At 42.9% G+C, this 18,178-nt stretch overlaps 1 long non-coding RNA gene across 1 annotated transcript in view; it reads right to left on the bottom strand.

Annotated features, from left to right (window-relative positions):
* Positions 1–337: 337 nt before the first annotated feature.
* LOC131200738 (uncharacterized) overlaps positions 338–18,178 on the bottom strand; it is a 31,241-nt gene continuing 13,400 nt past the window's right edge. Inside the window, exons 4-8 of the long non-coding RNA XR_009155697.1 lie at positions 8,921–9,317; positions 6,859–7,531; positions 1,917–1,992; positions 760–800; positions 338–674 (exon numbers count right to left, since the gene is read on the bottom strand). This is a non-coding gene — a long non-coding RNA (uncharacterized LOC131200738). The remainder of the gene's footprint in view (positions 675–759; positions 801–1,916; positions 1,993–6,858; positions 7,532–8,920; positions 9,318–18,178) is intronic.

The raw sequence follows: 18,178 nt of genomic DNA, 5'->3' as shown, positions 1-18,178 counted from the left end.
TTTTAAAATTAAAGCAAACAGAACTTCCTTTATTTGACCCCTTGTGAGAAAGCTCATTGCAATTCAATATTTTCTCACCAGATTTTGCAATTTGCACTGAGGATGTTACCTACTCAGATAGTGAAATGTCTACAAGCAAACAGCCAAGCTCAGAGAGCACCAAGGACTCCACAAGATTTTGGCCATTTACTGATTGGCACACAATTGCTCCTGGTTCCTACAAAAGACTCCTTTAAGCACGGATTGAATTTATCCAAATCAACAGCCAGTTCTTTTCAGATTTTTACTGTAACTCCTTATATCTGCAGATCAAGTTCTTTTAAGGATATTGTAGTGAGGCTATCACAAGAAAAAAAATTCTTGGCCCAGTGTTGAGATATGCAACATTAACTTTTTCATCTGTGCTGAATATTTTCAGCCTCAGACCTCAGAACAGTTCCTAATTCTCAGGGACACCATAGTAATTCATTTTTCATTTGTTCTTTGGTCCTGTTTTCCAGACAGGTTTTATTTTTTATTTTTTAAAAGAGAAAGCTCCTTCCTTGCATGTAACAGCAGTGTAATTGTGGAAAATTCAGCAAGTGTAGCTTTGCTCGTCTCTTCAGTTCCATCCGTAAAAAAATCTTCAGCCCTGAAATTCTGCTTGTCACATTGCTCCTAAACACGCAGCAGCCCTGCCAGATATAAGCCAGAGACTGATTTGACAGTCATTCTCAATGCAAAATAAAACCCACTTGTTTTGTCTGTTCTTTGTCTTACCCAAGTGTAAATTGCAAATATTTTCAGCAGCTTGCTACCACCTGCAGAATGAATACAAAACATGAGCTTTGGTATCTCCAATAAAATAACAAAACACAGGGGGAAAGCATTGGAATGTCTGTTCCACCCAGAGGTGTGTGAGGTGGTGGGAGCTGGTTTCTCAAGGTTGCAAAATAACCAGAATGTTTTGCTGCTTGCAACTCATGATTGCTGGTTTGTTTCCAGTCCTGTATATATTACTTAGCCCAATGTTCTGGGTTTTTCCACAGAAATGCATGGCCTGGTAGATGTCACCTGAATACAGCTAGCTGGAGAATTAGTTGCATCAGTAGTAGTGACCATTAGTCTTCAGACATGTTTTTGCCTGCAGAAACAATGGAAGGCTGGACTGGACTGACTTTTTTTTTAATTCTAGCAATGATGTTTGCTAATCTGGATGCCTTGGGCAGTATTTCCCCTTGTCATTTGTTGAATCTCAGGGTCTTGATCAGTGGTTTCAAAAAATTTTACTACCTGCTCTGTGGGCGTGGCTTGGCATGGCTTGGGGGCGTGGCAGGGGAAGGATACTGTAAAATCTTCATTCCCACCCCACTCCAGAGGAAGGGTATTGTAAAATCTCCATTCCCTCCCCAATCCAGGGGAAGGTTCTGCAAAATCCCCATTTCCTCCTAATCAGCTGGGACTTGGGAGGCAGAGAATAGATGGGGGTGGGGCCAGTCAGAATTTTTACTACCAGTTCTCCGAACAACTCAAAGTTTCCGCTATCCGTTCTCCAGAACCGGTCAGAACCTGCTAAAACCCACCTCTGGTCATGATGCCTGAGTTGAGGTCTTTTTTTCAGTGTGTTACTCCTTGTTTTGCAGGAACACATAACAATGGTTGCAGTTATTATGAAAATGGCTGAGAAACAGAGTGGTATAATGGTTGCATCCACACAATCCATCTTCTTGTGTGAGGCCATTGTGACTACAGGAAGAAAGACAATTGCAGAACCAAGCCTGCAGCTGCATATCTAGGTATGTAAAGTTTAAAGTGATTAGGGGAGTTAACGGAAGTGTCATTAGCCTATTCTTAGTCAGTATGTGACAGAGAAAGAAACTCATGGATGGTTTTCCAGTTTGCCAATTTAATACCATTATCAAACCGAAACCACTTACTTTGTTTCTCCTTTCTGTGTCTTATCTATAAAGAAGCAAGCTGGGTCCTGGGTGGAGAGAAACTTTAAAAAGAAACCTAACAAGAAAAAGAAAATGATGCCACAATTAGTCCAGTTCAGCCACTTTTTGCTATTATTGTTCCTCAACAGATTGCATAGGTTGTATTGTTTACCAGCTATAAATAGTCTGCTGAACATCATGCAGGCAGCAAAACTGAAAGGAGATAGTATATTAGCAAAGAGCTGTCACAACAGTTCTGAAATAGAGAGACATGCATATGCATTATTTCTGCCTCTAGCCTGATTAAATTATAGCCTACACACCTGCAATTTGGGGTTTAAATGGCCTGATCCATTTCTCTCCGCTAATGCCTGTTATACTTGTTTGCCTGTCATGACTATCATGTTTAAAAAGCCCAGGAAAATCTTGCTGGTGTGAATATAAGCTGTCTTGGCTTGCCCAGTTGACTCGTTTAGAGTGTTGTTGCTGAGACTAAATCAAAAGAGATAATAAAAACAGCTATATTGTGGGGGTTTACTGTTGTGTGATCACGAAAGAAGGATGAGGCTAGGCAGACCAAATTAACCTGGGCTTCCACAACACAATGAATTAAGTACAGTGACTGGATTCATAATTCTCAGAACCACTCAGGATGTCTGGTTGAAAAATTGCAGCTGTGTCTACACAATCAAAACCCTGACCTTTTTTTTTAATGTGTGTTGTGTGTGAATCCATACTAATCAACATCATCCAAGCTCATGCTGGTTGAATCCAGCCTGTCACTTCAAATCTTCATTTGCAGACAAAAAAGATTCACCTCCTGCAAAAGATTCACCTCCTGAAATGATGGTTAAAAGATATCATAGGATGTGATCTCCCAATACGAAGGCCTGGGGGGAAAAAACCCATCCAATTTGAAGTAGCCAAAGTGGAAGATAGCTCATTTGCTTTCCTTCTATTTCTTCCTTGTACCCAGCCCTTCTAAATGAAATTCTCCTGTCCTATTTCTTGAAGATATCCTAAGGCAGTGTTTCTCAACTTCAACACATTTAAGATTGTAGACTTCAAACTCCAGAAGTTTCAATCCAGGGGGCAAATTGTTGATAGTCAACGGTAAAAGACCACAGTGAGTGTTTTGAATAATAAGCCTTGGCATTTCAGGGCTGTAAAAAGGGATTTTATGCCTCACATTGGTTTCTCTCCACTGCATTAAAGCAAAGATAAGGAAATGGTAAACTCCCACTCAACATATATTGCTATTAAAAAATGAATGAATGAATGAATGAATGAATGAATAAAATGTGATGAATTTTGCAGCTATTTTTTAGATTAAGTAATTTATGGAACTGGTATTTGACTGCATGGGTTATTTTATAGCTTTGATGTTTCTTGTCTACTATATCTATATTGTTCAACTTCCTGAGAACTATACTGTGGCAACTAGCAAAGTTCTAAGGTAAAGGTAAAGGTTCCCCTCGCACATATGTGCTAGTCATTCCCAACTCTAGGGGGCGGTGCTCATCTCTGTTTCAAAGCTGAAGAGTCAGTGCTGTCCGAAGACGTCTCTGTATTCTTGTGGCCGGCATGACTAAACACCAAAGGCACACGGAACGCTGTTACCTTCCCACCAAAGGTGTCCCTATTTTTCTGTTTGCATTTTTTACATGCTTTCGAACTGCTAGGTTGGCAGAAGCTGGGACAAGTAATGGGACCTCATCCCGTTACGCAGTACTAGGGATTCGAACCGCTGAACTGTCAATCTTTTGATCAACAAGCTCAGGTCTTAGCCACTGAGCCACCCCATCCCTCTTGAAATTCTACCTTCTCTCTTTCCCTGCCAATCAATCCTAAATTAATGCTATATGAACCTTATTGGATACGGTTATCGGAAGGTTTAAAGTGATGTGTCATCAATATGTCATTGATGCTCAGCTCTACCACTATGTGATCAGAACCTGATGAAACCCAACATATATCTTGGATTCAATAGGGTTTTTTTAGTGTTTATGGTATTACTGCGAGATAATAGAATCTGCCAGAAAGACAAACTAATCTCTATAAACTGATGCAAAAATGGTTTCATAATATTTTATTTTTAGATATAAAACAATACAAATGGTTCCCAAAAATATTGTCAAGAACTGCTAAAATTTGAACAGAATAGAAAAAAGAGAGAGAAAAATTAGGTTTTTTGTGGATGCTTATTCAACTAGCTGTCACTACTGATGAGCTGTACCTAGTTCCCTATTCTTTCTTTCCTTCACATTCACTTTTAAGCAGATGAACATCTTCTTAAAAAGAGTGCTGAATCTGTATCAGGTATCAGTAAAAACAATGGTGCTGAAACTAGTACTGTAAAAAGATGCACCATACAATAACTACAATACCACAAGAGATACCATAGATTTAAACTTAATGTCAACCGCTCCAGTTTGGATTGCAGAAAATATGATTTCTCTAACAGAATTATCTGTGCTTGGAATGCATTACCTGACTCTGTAGTCTCTTCTCATAACCCCAAAAGCTTTAACCAAAATCTATCCACTGTTGACCTCACTCCATTCCTAAGAGGACTCTAAGGGGCGTGCATTCGGGTTTTCTCCCGCGTAAAATTGGAAGTGTCTTGGCGACGTTTCGACGAAGTCTCATTCGTCATCTTCAGGCTTCAGCTTCGTGCTTCTGGGAGCAATGTGTGATTGCAGCTGTTTCTTCCTTTTTAACTGCTAGTGGGGGTTTGAACTGATTGGGTGGGAGCTTGGCTGTGCTCTGATTGGATGGGGGTTTTTTTGTGCTCTGATTGGATGGGGGTGTGTCCTGCTTGGGTGGGGGCTTGGTTGTGCTCAAATTAGTCTGAGTTGCAGGGGGATTTGAGCTGGTGAGCTGCACTGCTGCTGTTTGGCTTCATGTTCATGGTCGTGCTACATCTTCGTAGTGGGTGTCAGTCTGCTGCATGTATGGATTGGAGGGGTTTGAAATGGCTAATGTTGCAGCTGCGGTCTGGCTTCTGGTCCTTGGTCGTGCTTCCTGATCAGTGTGGGTTTGGGTCTGCTTTCTGGGTGGATGTGTGGTGGTGACATCCTGTGTGGACCTCGTGAGTGTGGGTCTGGTGTCATTCCTCGTGTTAAGGACTCGTTTGTCAATAAGGGCGGGTTTCCAAATGGCTGGTAGGCGGGAGGTATCATCTCGTTTGTTCATGCTGTGTGGGCGTTTTTCTATCTCGATGGCTTCTCTGATTATTCTGTTGTTAAAGTGTTCAGTTTTGGCGATAGTTCTGGTCTTTTTAAAGTCAATATCGTGTCCTGTGGCTTTAAGGTGTTGGACCAGGGAAGAAGTTGGTTCCTCTTTTTTGATTGAGTTCTTGTGTTCTTCACAACCACAGCCAAGCTCCCACCCAATCAGTTCAAACCCCCACTAGCAGTTAAAAAGGAAGAAACAGCTGCAATCACACATTGCTCCCAGAAGCACGAAGCTGAAGCCTGAAGATGACGAATGAGACTTCGTCGAAACGTCGCCAAGACACTTCCAATTTTACGTGGGAGAAAACCCGAATAACCAAAGACCTACATATATATATATCTCAAAAGTTTTTTTTCTTCAAAGAATTTTCTATTTTTAAATCTGAGGGATTCTGTATATTGTTTTTATTGTCTACCATGCAGCTTATTTTCTATTTTAATATTTTGCTGAAGTATCTATGAAGATTCTCAGACATCCAGGTCATGATTGTCCCAAAGTTTCTTTTTTCAAGACGCAACTGGACTTCTTGTTTCCTTGAAGATGTTTCACTTCTCATCCAACAAGCTTCTTCAGTTCTTGGATAGAGAAGTGAAATGTCTTCAAGCAACAACAAGAAGTCCAACTGCCTCTTGAAAAAGCACCTTTGGGATGTTTTTCTGAAGTAGTTCCAGTAGTGGGATTCAGCCAGTTCGCACCACTTCGGGAGAACCGGTTGTTAATTTTCTGAGCAGTTTGGTGAACTGGTTGTTGGAAGAAATCATTAGGGCAGAGAACCGGTTGTTAAATTATTTGAATCCCACCACTGAGTAGTTCCATGGATTTATTGAGCTTTCCATTATCCCAAAGTGTCTCTGCCTGTCATACTTCCCAGAGTGGAAAAAACCAAATAAGAGGAAGTTAATATAATGTTATTATTACTTTGATTTATATCTAATATTGTCTCGGGAGCTCAATGCAATTTACATAGTGTCTTCTATTTTACTCCCACAACAACAATCTGTGACAGAGTTGGCTGAGAATGAGAGTACGCAGGTTCCTAATGTTTTCCTTTAATTGAAGTGTGTTCCTAGAGAAACTTCAGACCACTTGAACATTAGATGTATAATGAACAACAGGACATTTCACACCACTTTCCACTTCTTCAAAAAGAAACAGCAAGAGCAGCACACTCCAAACATGAGAATGTCCAAAATTGTTCTCCTGGTTGGAAGAAAATTTGGAAAGATGATGGAGAAAACAGATCTAACAAATCCATTTTTCCTCCCTATCTTTTGGAGATGATTAAGATCAAACCCATCTCCTCTCTTCATCTAATCCTATCAGACTCAAACTGATGCTCCCTGCTCCCATACAAAATCCCTGCAGTATTTTCTAAACCAGAGACTAGAAATCTCCTCCCTAGCACACAGTATAGCCCAAGGGGAATCCTAACAAGGAATTCCAACATGAAAAGCCACAACCTCAGTCAGGCTGAAGACCTCAATATTTCAACACCTTAACAATGGGCTTCTCCAGCTTTGCTGATGCTTCTGAAATGGCTGTTTTGACTAATAATCAAAATAACCCCAGGTGTGGACATGGCCAGCTTTCCCAAAATTGGCTAGCAAATCAAATCCCTACAATTTCCTACTTCTTTTTAAATCTATGCTTTCCCCCTCTTTCTTTTAAGCAGGCACTCAAATCATCAATAAAGTTTGATTCTTACCCTGTGTGGTGCTTAGTACTTCTGAATTTTCTGCAACAAGAAATAAATACACTTCCATCAGCTGAATGAGACCCAGTAGAAGGGACATGCAGGAGAGATGGTTTAACACAGTGGTTCTCAATCTTTATAGTGCTGCGACCCCTTTAATACAATTCCCCATGATGTGGCGACCCCTTTAATACAATTCCCCATAATGTGGCGACCACAACCATAAAATTATTTTTGTTTTGAATTTATCGCGCCTGAAGCCGTATTGGCTAGCGATCTGAACTGCTTGCGATTGCCTTGAGGACGGAGGCATTAAAGCGGAGACTCCTCCCCTATTAAGTTTATCGCGCCTGAAGCCAGATTAGGCTAGCGATTGGGAGTGATTGCAGCTGGCTTGAGAGGAAGACATCAGAGCAAAGATTTCTCTCTTTTTTAATTCATCGCGCCTGAAGCCGAATTCGGCTAGCGATTTGAAGAGCCTGCAGCTGGCTTGTGGAGTCAACCATTGGAGCGCGATTCTTCAACTCGCAAGTATACTTCCCTTATTTCCGATGGTCTTAGGCGACCCCTGGCAAATCGTCATTCGACCCCCAACGGGGTCCCGACCCACAGGTTGAGAACCGCTGGCTTTAACACATCTCTAATGAAGAATTCGGGATCCAGCCTCTGGCATATCCTGAAAAAACTGGGGGGGTGGAAAATTTGGGAAGCCACAGTCAATTAAGGAAAGCAGAAATGGACAGTTTATGGGCTTATGCATTCCCCAGATCTTTTTGGTACTCGTCAGAAGTGCCTTCTCCATCAACACCACTGAGTCAGCAAATGCTGAAAGAATTGGAGTGATTTTTTCCCCTTTTTTTTTTCAGAAGCAAGAATCAAAATAAGGACATGAAGATTCTGCAGGAAAAAAATAAAATTGAACTTCTGCCTCAGTTTTTACTTTAAAACCAAAGTAAAACCAACCCACATATCAAAATGTTCTCCCCAAAATATTTCTGTTCTGTCCCCTTTAGTGATATTGCTGCTTTGCTATCATGGGAGAGTAAAATCTCCATCAGAAGCTGAAGTGTGCTTCTGGCTGCAGAACTGTTACTTGCTGTTGAGCTATGTAAACTAGTGATGTGATATGGTACAAGACATTTGAGAGCCAATTCGGTCTAGCGGCTAAGGCATAGGCTAGAAAGCAGGAGACCATAAGTTTAAAAATCCTGTTTTAGCCATGAAAACCAGATGGGTGACTTTGGGTCATCACTCTCTCAAATCCAACCAACCTTGCAGGATTGTTGCTGTGGGGAAAATAGGAGGAGGAAGGTATGTTGGCTATGTTTGCCATCTTGGGTTGTTTGTAAAATTTATGAAGGCAGGATACAAATAAACAAATAAATTTCCATTGTCCATTAGGTGTAAACGCCTGCAAAAATGAATAGATCCAAACAAATTTTATCTGGCCAGTGGACTTTAAGTTTGTTTTGTTATTCAGCAAGTCCTTGGCCCACCAAGAAAAAGTAAGGCATTTTTTATTAAAAGACAAAGAGATGAGATATTCCTTTAGCATTTTCTCAAATTAAAAATAGACCTCAACATACAACTGTAATTGGAACCCATTTTGGTTATACTTTATGTCATGGCAGTTGTAAAACCATCACTCACCAAAATTTTACACTTTTTGCAGGGGACATTAAGCAAACCACCATGTGTTAAGTGAATCCATAGTCATTAAATGAATGCTACCAATGGCTTGCTATGTGTGTAGTTTTTCTGAAAACTGGAGATAAGTGCTAGTTTTCATCAAAACCACTGTAAAATGTGATCATGGAATATTGCAAATGCAGCCATGTTGCTAAATGCAGGGACACATCTACTGGACCTTCAAATCCAGGATAAATCCCCCTTTTCAGGTTGTTGTAACATTGAATAGTCACTAAGCAATCAGTTGTAAGTTGCAGACTACTTACAAAACAGACGGCGTACAAGCAATTAAGGGCACTGCAGCTTAAGATAGCTTTGCAATATATTGTTTGGTTATGTCTACTTCAGTATCTGAACTTCCACACAGCCTCCTCCTTCTCCTCACCTCTCAGCATTCACAGAAACTATGCTGTATTTTTGTTCCTCGAGCTCACATCCCTTGTGAAGCTTCTGCTTTTTACAGCTCATATTTCAGACCGAAAAACCCTTGGTCATCTCCCAACAATTGCATCTGCAAAACCGTTTTCAGCCTGCCAGCAGTGTAGCTTCCTGCTGTGCTGTTCACATTTGCCATTCATTTCTGCAGCACTTTATTTGTTAATGCATACTTATTAGTCCAAAGTTGAGGCTGCTAGCTGAAACAAGCAGCCACTCTCATGGAGAGTATACCCGTCAGCACATGGTGTTAGGGCAAGATGGAATCAGTTTCCCAAAGCTTTTAACAAGTGTGCCATTTCTTGTTGTTGTACTGTTGATGCTGTCTCTTGTGTTCAAGAACAGGGCTGTGTAGAAAGGGGAAAAAAGGGACAGGGTGATATTTTATTCTGTTTGAATTCTATCCCTAGATAGCATGTCTCATTAGCGGAATTCACATGTCCTACTAGCAGACTAAAAATATACTTGAAAGGGCTGTAATTTCTTACAGTAGTTTGAATTCTGTACAAAATCTGGTTTCTTTGTAGACAATGTCTACAAAAAAGACCTCTCCTCTAGTCTCCATGCGCTTGTATTGGCATAGGGCCCTTTCACACAGCTTCTAAATGTGGTGAGTGTTCTGGTCATTGATCCAAAACTAGGTGATGGAATCACACATTTCTCTGTGAAGGTTTTCAGAGCATCTTGGAGATCACATAATTCCTCAGTTGTCAAAGAAAGCTGGGTTGTCAATTTAAAACCTTGTGAAAATTACGTATTTCTTGTTGCTATTTTGTTTTGTTCTGTTTTCAGCTTGGAAATTACATCTGTGTTGAATGGAGAATAGAAGCTATAGCTTTCTTTTTCCTGCTCTTGTTCTGTTGTTTTTTTCCCCCAACTGCTACAATCTATTTGTTTTTAAAGGATATTGTTCTAAGATGGGTAGTTGATCCAGATGACCCGATAGGTTCCATTCCAATTGATTATAAACTTTTCCTTAAAGATGAACTATTCCCCAACCTGGAGGATTTTTTATTTATTTATAATATTTTATTGGTTTTAAAAACAAAAACAATGGACATTGCTCAACATCTCTGGTTTCTAACATTTGCGTCAAATTCAGATTAACAAGTAATATATTCTTCGATCTATATACAAATTTACGTATCTCCTACTTCATTACATATCAAGTGTACAATGCATTACTTCCTAAACAGCTATACATATATTCAATAAACCTGAAGGATTTTGATGAATGCAAAGAAACTATATGGGATCTCAATTCAGATTATAGCTAAGTAAAATTCCTTCCCATGTGAAAGAAAGTTAAGATTTTTTTCCCCTGTTGAATAGAATTCAGAGGAGGGGATATTTGCTACTTTTCTTGTGATATAATTTTCCATGCAAAATACACCCCAGCTACCGTATTTTCCAATCCACTAAAGAATGCTTCATTTCACTCTTTGCAATGTTGAGAATAGGGCCATCTAATCCAACCCTTTGCTTGATGCAGAATTTCCAGGAGTAAAGCTTCCTCAACCGATAGGTGTTGAGACCATATCTGAAAGAGTTTATAGCTCAATAAAGTGGCTTAGTATAACTGCCCTGTAGAATGTTCTGGCTTCTGAGGAGAGAAATGTATGGGACTAGAGCTCAGTTCTACCATTTGTCACAGCTCATTTCCTTGATGGAATCCTTTATGTCCCTGCTAAGAGGCATGCAATAGGAGAAGTCATTAAGTCCACAAGATATGCAAGAAGAACAGATAGAATACAGTTTGGTGATACAGCAGTTTGACTCCTAATGGTATCACCTGATGCACTATTGTAGAAAACAGAAACTACAATATGAGAACTGGGTGTTTTTTTCTTTTTAACTGATGGGAAATCACGCACTCAGAAAAGTACACGTAAACACTGTCATTTGAGAAATGGCTCCAATACAAATACTGTGAATGAAGAGTTTGTTTATCGTAGCCAGTTGTTCCTAACAGAGGATCCCTGTACAGCTATCCAATCTTTTAGAAGACTTTCATTTTTAATGACAATCACAGAATCTCATTAAAATAACTTTATTGTTTAACCAAACACTGTGCCAGTTAAGTATTTTTTCCATGTCAGAAGCTGAAAGTTTTGGGCTTTTAGATAACTATAAATGATATTTCCATGAAGACTTTGGGATTTGTGCTTGATTTGAGAAGACTACCTTTCCATGGTAAGTGGCTTGCTTAAATACCCAAGCCTAGAATGAAACAGGATTAATTTTTTACAATTAAATTGTTCAGTATGTGACACCCTATTTACTTGGAAGTAAGCTCCTATGGTACTCAAATGAACATGTACAAGATTGCACTGTTAAAGGATTAAGTTTTCTTATAAGAAGGGTCCATGATTTGCTTAAAACTGCTTGCTTCTAAAGCAGGGGTCTCCAACCTTGGCAACTTTGAGACTTGTGCACTTCAACTGGACTGTGGACTTGTGGACTTCAAAAACAGATCCAGGAAAAAAAACAGATACAGGAAACTACAGACCTATCAGCCTGACCTCAATACCGGGGAAGATTCTGGAAAAGATAATCAAGCAACGAATCACCAAATACCTAGAAGCAAACAAAGTAATAACCAAAAGCCAACACGAGTTTGTCAAAAACAGATCATGCCAGATTAATCTTATTGCATTCTTTGACAAAGTGACAAAATTAGTAGACCAGAGGAATGCTATCGATATAATTTACTTGGACTTCAGTAAAGCATTTGATAAAGTAGACCATAACCTACTACTAGATAAAGTAGAAAAATGTGGGTTAGACAGCACCACCACCAGATGGATTCGTAACTGGCTGACCAACCGCACTCAACGTGTAGTCCTCAACGGAACTACATCCACATGGAGGGAAGTATGCAGTGGAGTACCCCAAGGCTCTGTTTTAGGCCCAGTACTCTTCAACATCTTCATCAATGACTTGGACGAGGGGATAGATGGGGAACTCATCAAATTTGCAGATGACACCAAGCTGGCAGGAATAGTCCACACTCCAGAAGATAGGCTCAAGTTACAGAAAGATCTTGACAGACTTGAACATTGGGCGCTATCTAACAAAATGAAATTCAACAGTGAAAAAAGTAAGGTTCTATATTTAGGCAAAAAAACACAAAATGCACAGGTACCGTATATGTGGTACCTTGCTCAATAGTAGTACCTGTGAGAGGGATCTTTGAGTCCTAGTGGATAACCATTTAGATATGAGCCAGCGGTGTACAGCAGCTGCTAAAAAAGCCAACACAATTCTGGGCTGCAGAAACAGAGGGATAGAATCAAGATCACGTGAAGTGTTAGTGCCACTTTATAATGCCTTGGTAAGGCCACACTTGGAATACTGCATTCAGTTTTGGTCACCGCGATGTAAAAAAGATGCTGAGACTCTAGAAAGAGTGCAGAGAAGAGCAACAAAGATGATTAGGGGACTGGAGGCTAAAACATATGAAGAACGATTGCAGGAACTGGGTATGTCTAGTTTAATGAAAAGAAGGACTAGGGGAGACACGATAGCAGTGTTCCAATATCTCAGGGGTTGCCACAAAGAAGAGGGAGTCGGGCTGTTCTCCAAAGCACCTGAGGGTAGAACAAGAAACAATGGGTGGAAACTGATCAAGGAAAGAAGCAACTTAGAACTAAGGAGAAATTTCCTGACAGTTAGAACAATTAATAAGTGGAACAACTTGCCTGCAGAAGTTGTGAATGCTCCAACACTGAAATTTTTAAGAAAATGTTGGATAACCATCTGTCTGAGATGGTGTAGGGTTTCCTGCCTGGGCAGGGGGTTGGACTAGAAGACCTCCAAGGTCCCTTCCAACTCTGTTGTTATATTATATTAACTCCCAAAATCCCTCAGCCAGCAAAGCAAAGCTGGCTGAGGAACTCTGGGAGTTGAAGTCCACAAGTCTTAAAGTGACCAAGGTTGGAGACCCCTGTTCTAAAGCATTGGTCTTTGAGTGATGTCCCATGGTTTTAGCTAAACAATGAGTCAGCACAAAAACTAAATTTAATGTAATGTACATTTAAATGCAGTTAAAACAAATAGGGTTAAGCATTAAGTTTTTAAGATGTTTAATATACATATATTTCATTTTTTTTAAAAATGAAACATCTGTTATGTTTGCCAGTGTTGATCTGAAGTACTTCAGGGGCTGATGAAAGGGGGTGTGGGCAGAATATTATTGTTGATCTCTTTTATCATTTTTCCTGTGAAGATGATTATTTCCCTGCATACTTTTATCCTGGACAAATTAGTTCTTGGTTTAGCTATAGAGAAGAGGTTCAAAGACACATATTCTAATAGATAACTAAAGCATATAGAATATATAAATACTTTGCTGTAAAAGAAAGATATATTGGATCGTCCTCAAAAGAACATACCACGGTTTCCCACAGACTCTGTTTTCTAACTCTGGTAGCACTAAGGTAATTGGGGCACAAGACATTAATTTCAATTAGATATTCAAGTATAGTCCATGTAAGCACTTTGCAAAATTACCATTATGTTGCCATAGTGATACTAAAAACAAACCCGGAAAGTACAGTGATGAATATATATTGTATATGTGTGTGTGTGTATGTGTGTGTGTGTGTGTGTGTAGGTCTTGGCATTTTCGGGTCTTTTCCCATGTAAGGTTGGGAGTATTTTGGCAACGTTTCAACGAGGTCTCACTCATCATCTTCAGGCTGGTGTCTTCGGCTCCGTGCTTCTCGAGCAAAGAGTGGTCGGAGCTGCTGTCTCTCTATAAATACTGGTGGGGAGGTGGGGAGTATTGCTGTAAGCAGGTTGGTTGGCTGTGTGGTTGCATCTTGATTGGTAGATTCAGTCAAAGACTACCAGCTCAGTCAAAGCTGGCTGAGGAACTCTGGGAGCTGAAGTCCACAAGTCTTAAAGTTGCCAAGGCTGGAGACCCCTGCTCTAGGATTTCTCAAAAAGGGGTACATGAATAGGTTGCTATTCATCTCATGAGGGAGCATTTTAATAAGTGAACAGTAGGCTTTTGCATGAAAGCCAGTTTATCCTGATGATAGTCAAGGCATAAGGGTAGAAATTAGCAATTTCTAATCTTGCATTGAGCACTAAGCCAGTTGGGTAATTGTGGACTAGTCACTTTCTCTCAGCTCTAACAATGAGGCAATGGCAAACCACTTCTGAAAGAGACTTTTCCAAGAAAACCTAGGGACCCCCTAGAATTGGACATGATTGAACAGATGAAAATAAACAATAAAATAGACTTTTGCAAAATATCTGTCATTATAACAGGAAAGAGAGGGGGGTATTATGGAAAGGCTATCTCAACCTCTTTGATAATGTCCCTTAATGTATATTAAGCATAAGAAGGAGAAATTTTGTTTACTTGGCTCTATCTCCATTTTTTTTCAGATTTTACTAAGCATATTTATGGTTTTCCACCTAGTACAAGGAGATTTAGGAACATAAATACCCACCTTCCTTCCTTCCTTCCTTCCTTCCTTCCTTCCTTCCTTCCTTCCTTCCTTCCTTCCTTCCTTCCTTCCTTCCTTCCTTCCTTCCCATTATGGCTACAGAGGAAAAATATGAACAAGTAGTATTCTTTCTAACTTGTTTGTGTTATTTGTATGCCCTGAGGCAGGGTTGTTTAGCTTCCTTTTGAACCACAGTCTAAAACTTTGAGTAAAATGCTATGGGACCTTTTTGAAATAAAATGCACATAATCAGGACAAAGAACATGACACAGTAAATTTGATCTGAGTTAAATGAATGCATTTTAGCAATATGATAATCTTTGCAGTGTAACTATGACCTAATCATCCTTTTCCCCCAACCAGCTGACATATCTCTGTGCATTCAAATATTTCCAGCTTATTGGCACATCCAGAAACTGGATACCAAGGACCAGTCATAGCAAACCAGCCCCTCAACACATGATCTTGGACACCTGTTTGGCCTTTCTGATCTTCAAATGCTACCTTGAATTTTACCTGTTCCATATCATGCAGCTGCTGTAGGTCCATTAGGCTGAAAGACTCTAGCTAAGTTTAGGCAATAAGCAATATGTAGTTTACACTGTAGGTTACATTTGTTGTTGTTTTTATTTATTTATTTATTTATTTATTTTTCAAATTTATATACCGCCCTATCTCCCTAAGGACTCAGGGCGGTTCACAGGCAGTTAAAATACATATAAATACAGATTAAAAACGACAATTAAAAAACTTATTCTATTGCCAAATTTAAAAATAGTATAAATAATAAAAAACCCTTAAAACCCATAACTTTAAAATCTAATCCAGTCCCGCGCAGATGAATAAGTGTGTTTTAAGCTCGCGACGAAAGGTTCGGAGGTCCGGAAGTTGACGAAGTCCTGGAGGGAGTTCGTTCCAGAGGGTGGGAGCCCCCACAGAGAAGGCCCTTCCCCTGGGTGTCGCCAGACGGCACTGCCTAGCTGACGGCACCCTGAGGAGTCCCTCTCTGTGAGAGCGCACGGGTCGGTGAGAGGTAATTGGTAGCAGTAGGCGGTCCCGTAAATAGCCCGGCCTATGCCATGGAGCGCTTTAAAGATTGTCACCAACACCTTGAAGCGCACCCGGAAGGCCACAGGTAGCCATTGCAGTCTGCGCAGGATGGGTGTAACACGGGAGCCACGAGGGGCTCCCTCTATCACCCGCGCAGCCGCATTCTGGACTAACTGAAGCCTCCGGATGCCCCTCAAGGGGAGCCCCATGTAGAGAGCATTGCAGTAATCCAGGCAAGACGTCACGAGGGCGTGAGTGACCATGCATAAGGCATCCCGGTCTAGAAAGGGGCGCAACTGGCGCACCAGGCGAACCTGGTGGAAAGCTCTCCTGGAGACGGCCGTCAGATGGTCTTCAAAAGCCAGCCGTCCACCCAGGAGAACCCCCAGATTGCGCCCCCCCCCCATCGGGGCCAGTGACTCGCCCCCAACAGTCAGCCGAGGACTCAGCTGACTGTACCGGGATGCCGGCATCCACAGCCACTCTGTCTTGGAAGGATTGAGCTTGAGCCTGTTTCTCCCCATCCAGACCCGTACGGCTTCCAGACACCGGGACAGCACTTCGATAGCTTCATTGGGGTGGCCGGTGTGGAAAAGTACAACTGGGTGTCATCAGCGTACAGCTGGTACCTCACACCGAAGCCACTGATGATCTCACCCAGCGGCTTCATATAGATGTTGAACAGAAGGGGCGAGAGAATCGACCCCTGCGGCACCCCACAAGTGGGGCGCCTCGGGGCCGACCTCTGCCCCCCTGGCAACACCGGCTGCGGCCGGTCGGAGATAGGAGGAGAACCACCGATGGCGGTGCCTCCACTCCCAATCCCTCCAACCGGCGCAGCAGGATACCATGGTCGATGGTATCGAAAGCCGCTGAGAGGTCTAATAGGACCAGGACAGAGGAACAACCCCTATCCCTGGCCCTCCAGAGATCATCCACCAACGCGACCAAAGCCGTCTCCGTGCTGTAGCCGGGCCGGAAACCGGACTGGAACGGGTCTAGATAGACAGTTTCATCCAGGTGCAGGGGAAACTGATATGCCACCATACTCTCTACAACCTTCGCCGCGGCGGGTTGGAGACGACGATAATTACCTAAGACAGCGGGTCCAGGAGGGCTTCTTGAGGAGGGCCTCACCACCGCCTCTTTCAAGGCGGCGGAAGACTCCCTCCAACAAGGAGGCACTTGTAATCGCCTGGAGCCAGCCTCGTGTCACCTCCTGAGTGGCCAGTAAACACGTGGTGGCACAGGTCCAGTAAACACGTGGTGGCATTCAGCCTACCCAACAACCTGTCCATGTCCTCGGGAGCCACAGGGTCAAACTCATCCCAGAAAATGTCACCAAGACCACCCTCAGGCGCCTCATCTGAATCGTGCAATTTTGGTCTAGACCGTCTCGAAGCTGAACGATTTTATCGTATAGATAACCGTTAAACTCCTCAGCACGTCCCTGCAGCGGGTCATCCCGCTCCCCTGGTGAAGGAGGGCGGGTCACCTGAAACAGGGCGGCTGGGCGGTTATCTGCCGGCGCAATGAGGGAGGAGGTGTAGCGCCTCGCTTCCCTCAGTGCCACCAGGTAGGTCCTAGTATAGGACCTAACTAGTGTCGATCAGCCTCTAAGCGGCTAGACCTCCAGGAGCTCTCTAGGCGTCTTCTCCGGCGTTTCATCCCCTCAGCTCCTCGGAGAACCAAGGGCGGTTGGGATCTGCGCCGGGTCAGAGGCCGCAGAGGCACGACACGGTCTAAAGCCCCAGCCGCAGCCCGTTGCCAGGCTGCGGCTAGTTCCTCTGCCGTGCCGTGAGCCAGACCCTCAGGAAGTGGCCCAAGCTCCGTCCGGAACCTCTCCGGGTCCATCAGGTGCCTGGGGCGGGACCAACGTTGTGGTTCCGTCTCCCTGCGGTGTTGAGTGGCGGTCAGAAAGTCCAGGCGAAGGAGAGTGATCTGACCATGACAAAGGTTCTATGACTACATCTCTCAAATCCAGATCCTTCAACCACTGACCAGAGATAAAAATAAGATCCAGAGTGCCACCCCCGATGTGAGTGGGGCCATCCACTACTTGAGTCAGGTCCAAGGCCGTCATGGAAGCCATGAACTCCCGAGCCACTGTCGATGACGAGCCGGCAAATGGCAAGTTAAAGTCCCCCATGACTAAAAGTCTGGGGGTCTCCACTGCCACCCGGCAAGCACCTCCAGGAGCTCGGGCAGGGCAGCTGTCACGCAGCAAGGAGCCAGGTGCGTGACCAGCAAGCCCATCTGACACCTATGACCCCATCTCACAAGAGGATTCACACCCGGCGATCTGAGGTACAGTGGTCTCCCTCGGCTCTAGACTCTCTTTAATAGCAACCGCCACCCCCCCACCCCTACCCTGGGCCCTCGGCTGATGGAATGCACGGAAACCCGGTGGGCACATTTCGACCAGGGGCACGCCCCCTTCAGTGCCCAACCAGGTCTCCGTAACGCCTATAAGATCCGCGGCGCCACCCTGGATAAGATTGTGTATTAGGGGGGCCTTATTGGCCACGGACCGTGCATTGCATAACATAAGACGAAGGCCCAGGCTCTGAGGGTCTTGACCATCCGGGGAACCGGAAAAGTCAGAGGGATCGGGGCACGCGATCGCTTGCAGACATCGAACGCGCGACCCCCTAGACCGATACGATCCCCCCCTTCCGCCATATCTGCCCCTCCCACTT

The sequence above is a fragment of the Ahaetulla prasina genome, chromosome 6 (genome assembly GCF_028640845.1).
Source record: "Ahaetulla prasina isolate Xishuangbanna chromosome 6, ASM2864084v1, whole genome shotgun sequence".
Taxonomy (NCBI): Eukaryota; Metazoa; Chordata; class Lepidosauria; order Squamata; family Colubridae; genus Ahaetulla; species Ahaetulla prasina.
Note: the sequence above shows the minus strand (reverse complement) of the source record. Positions and strands in the feature narration are given on the sequence as shown.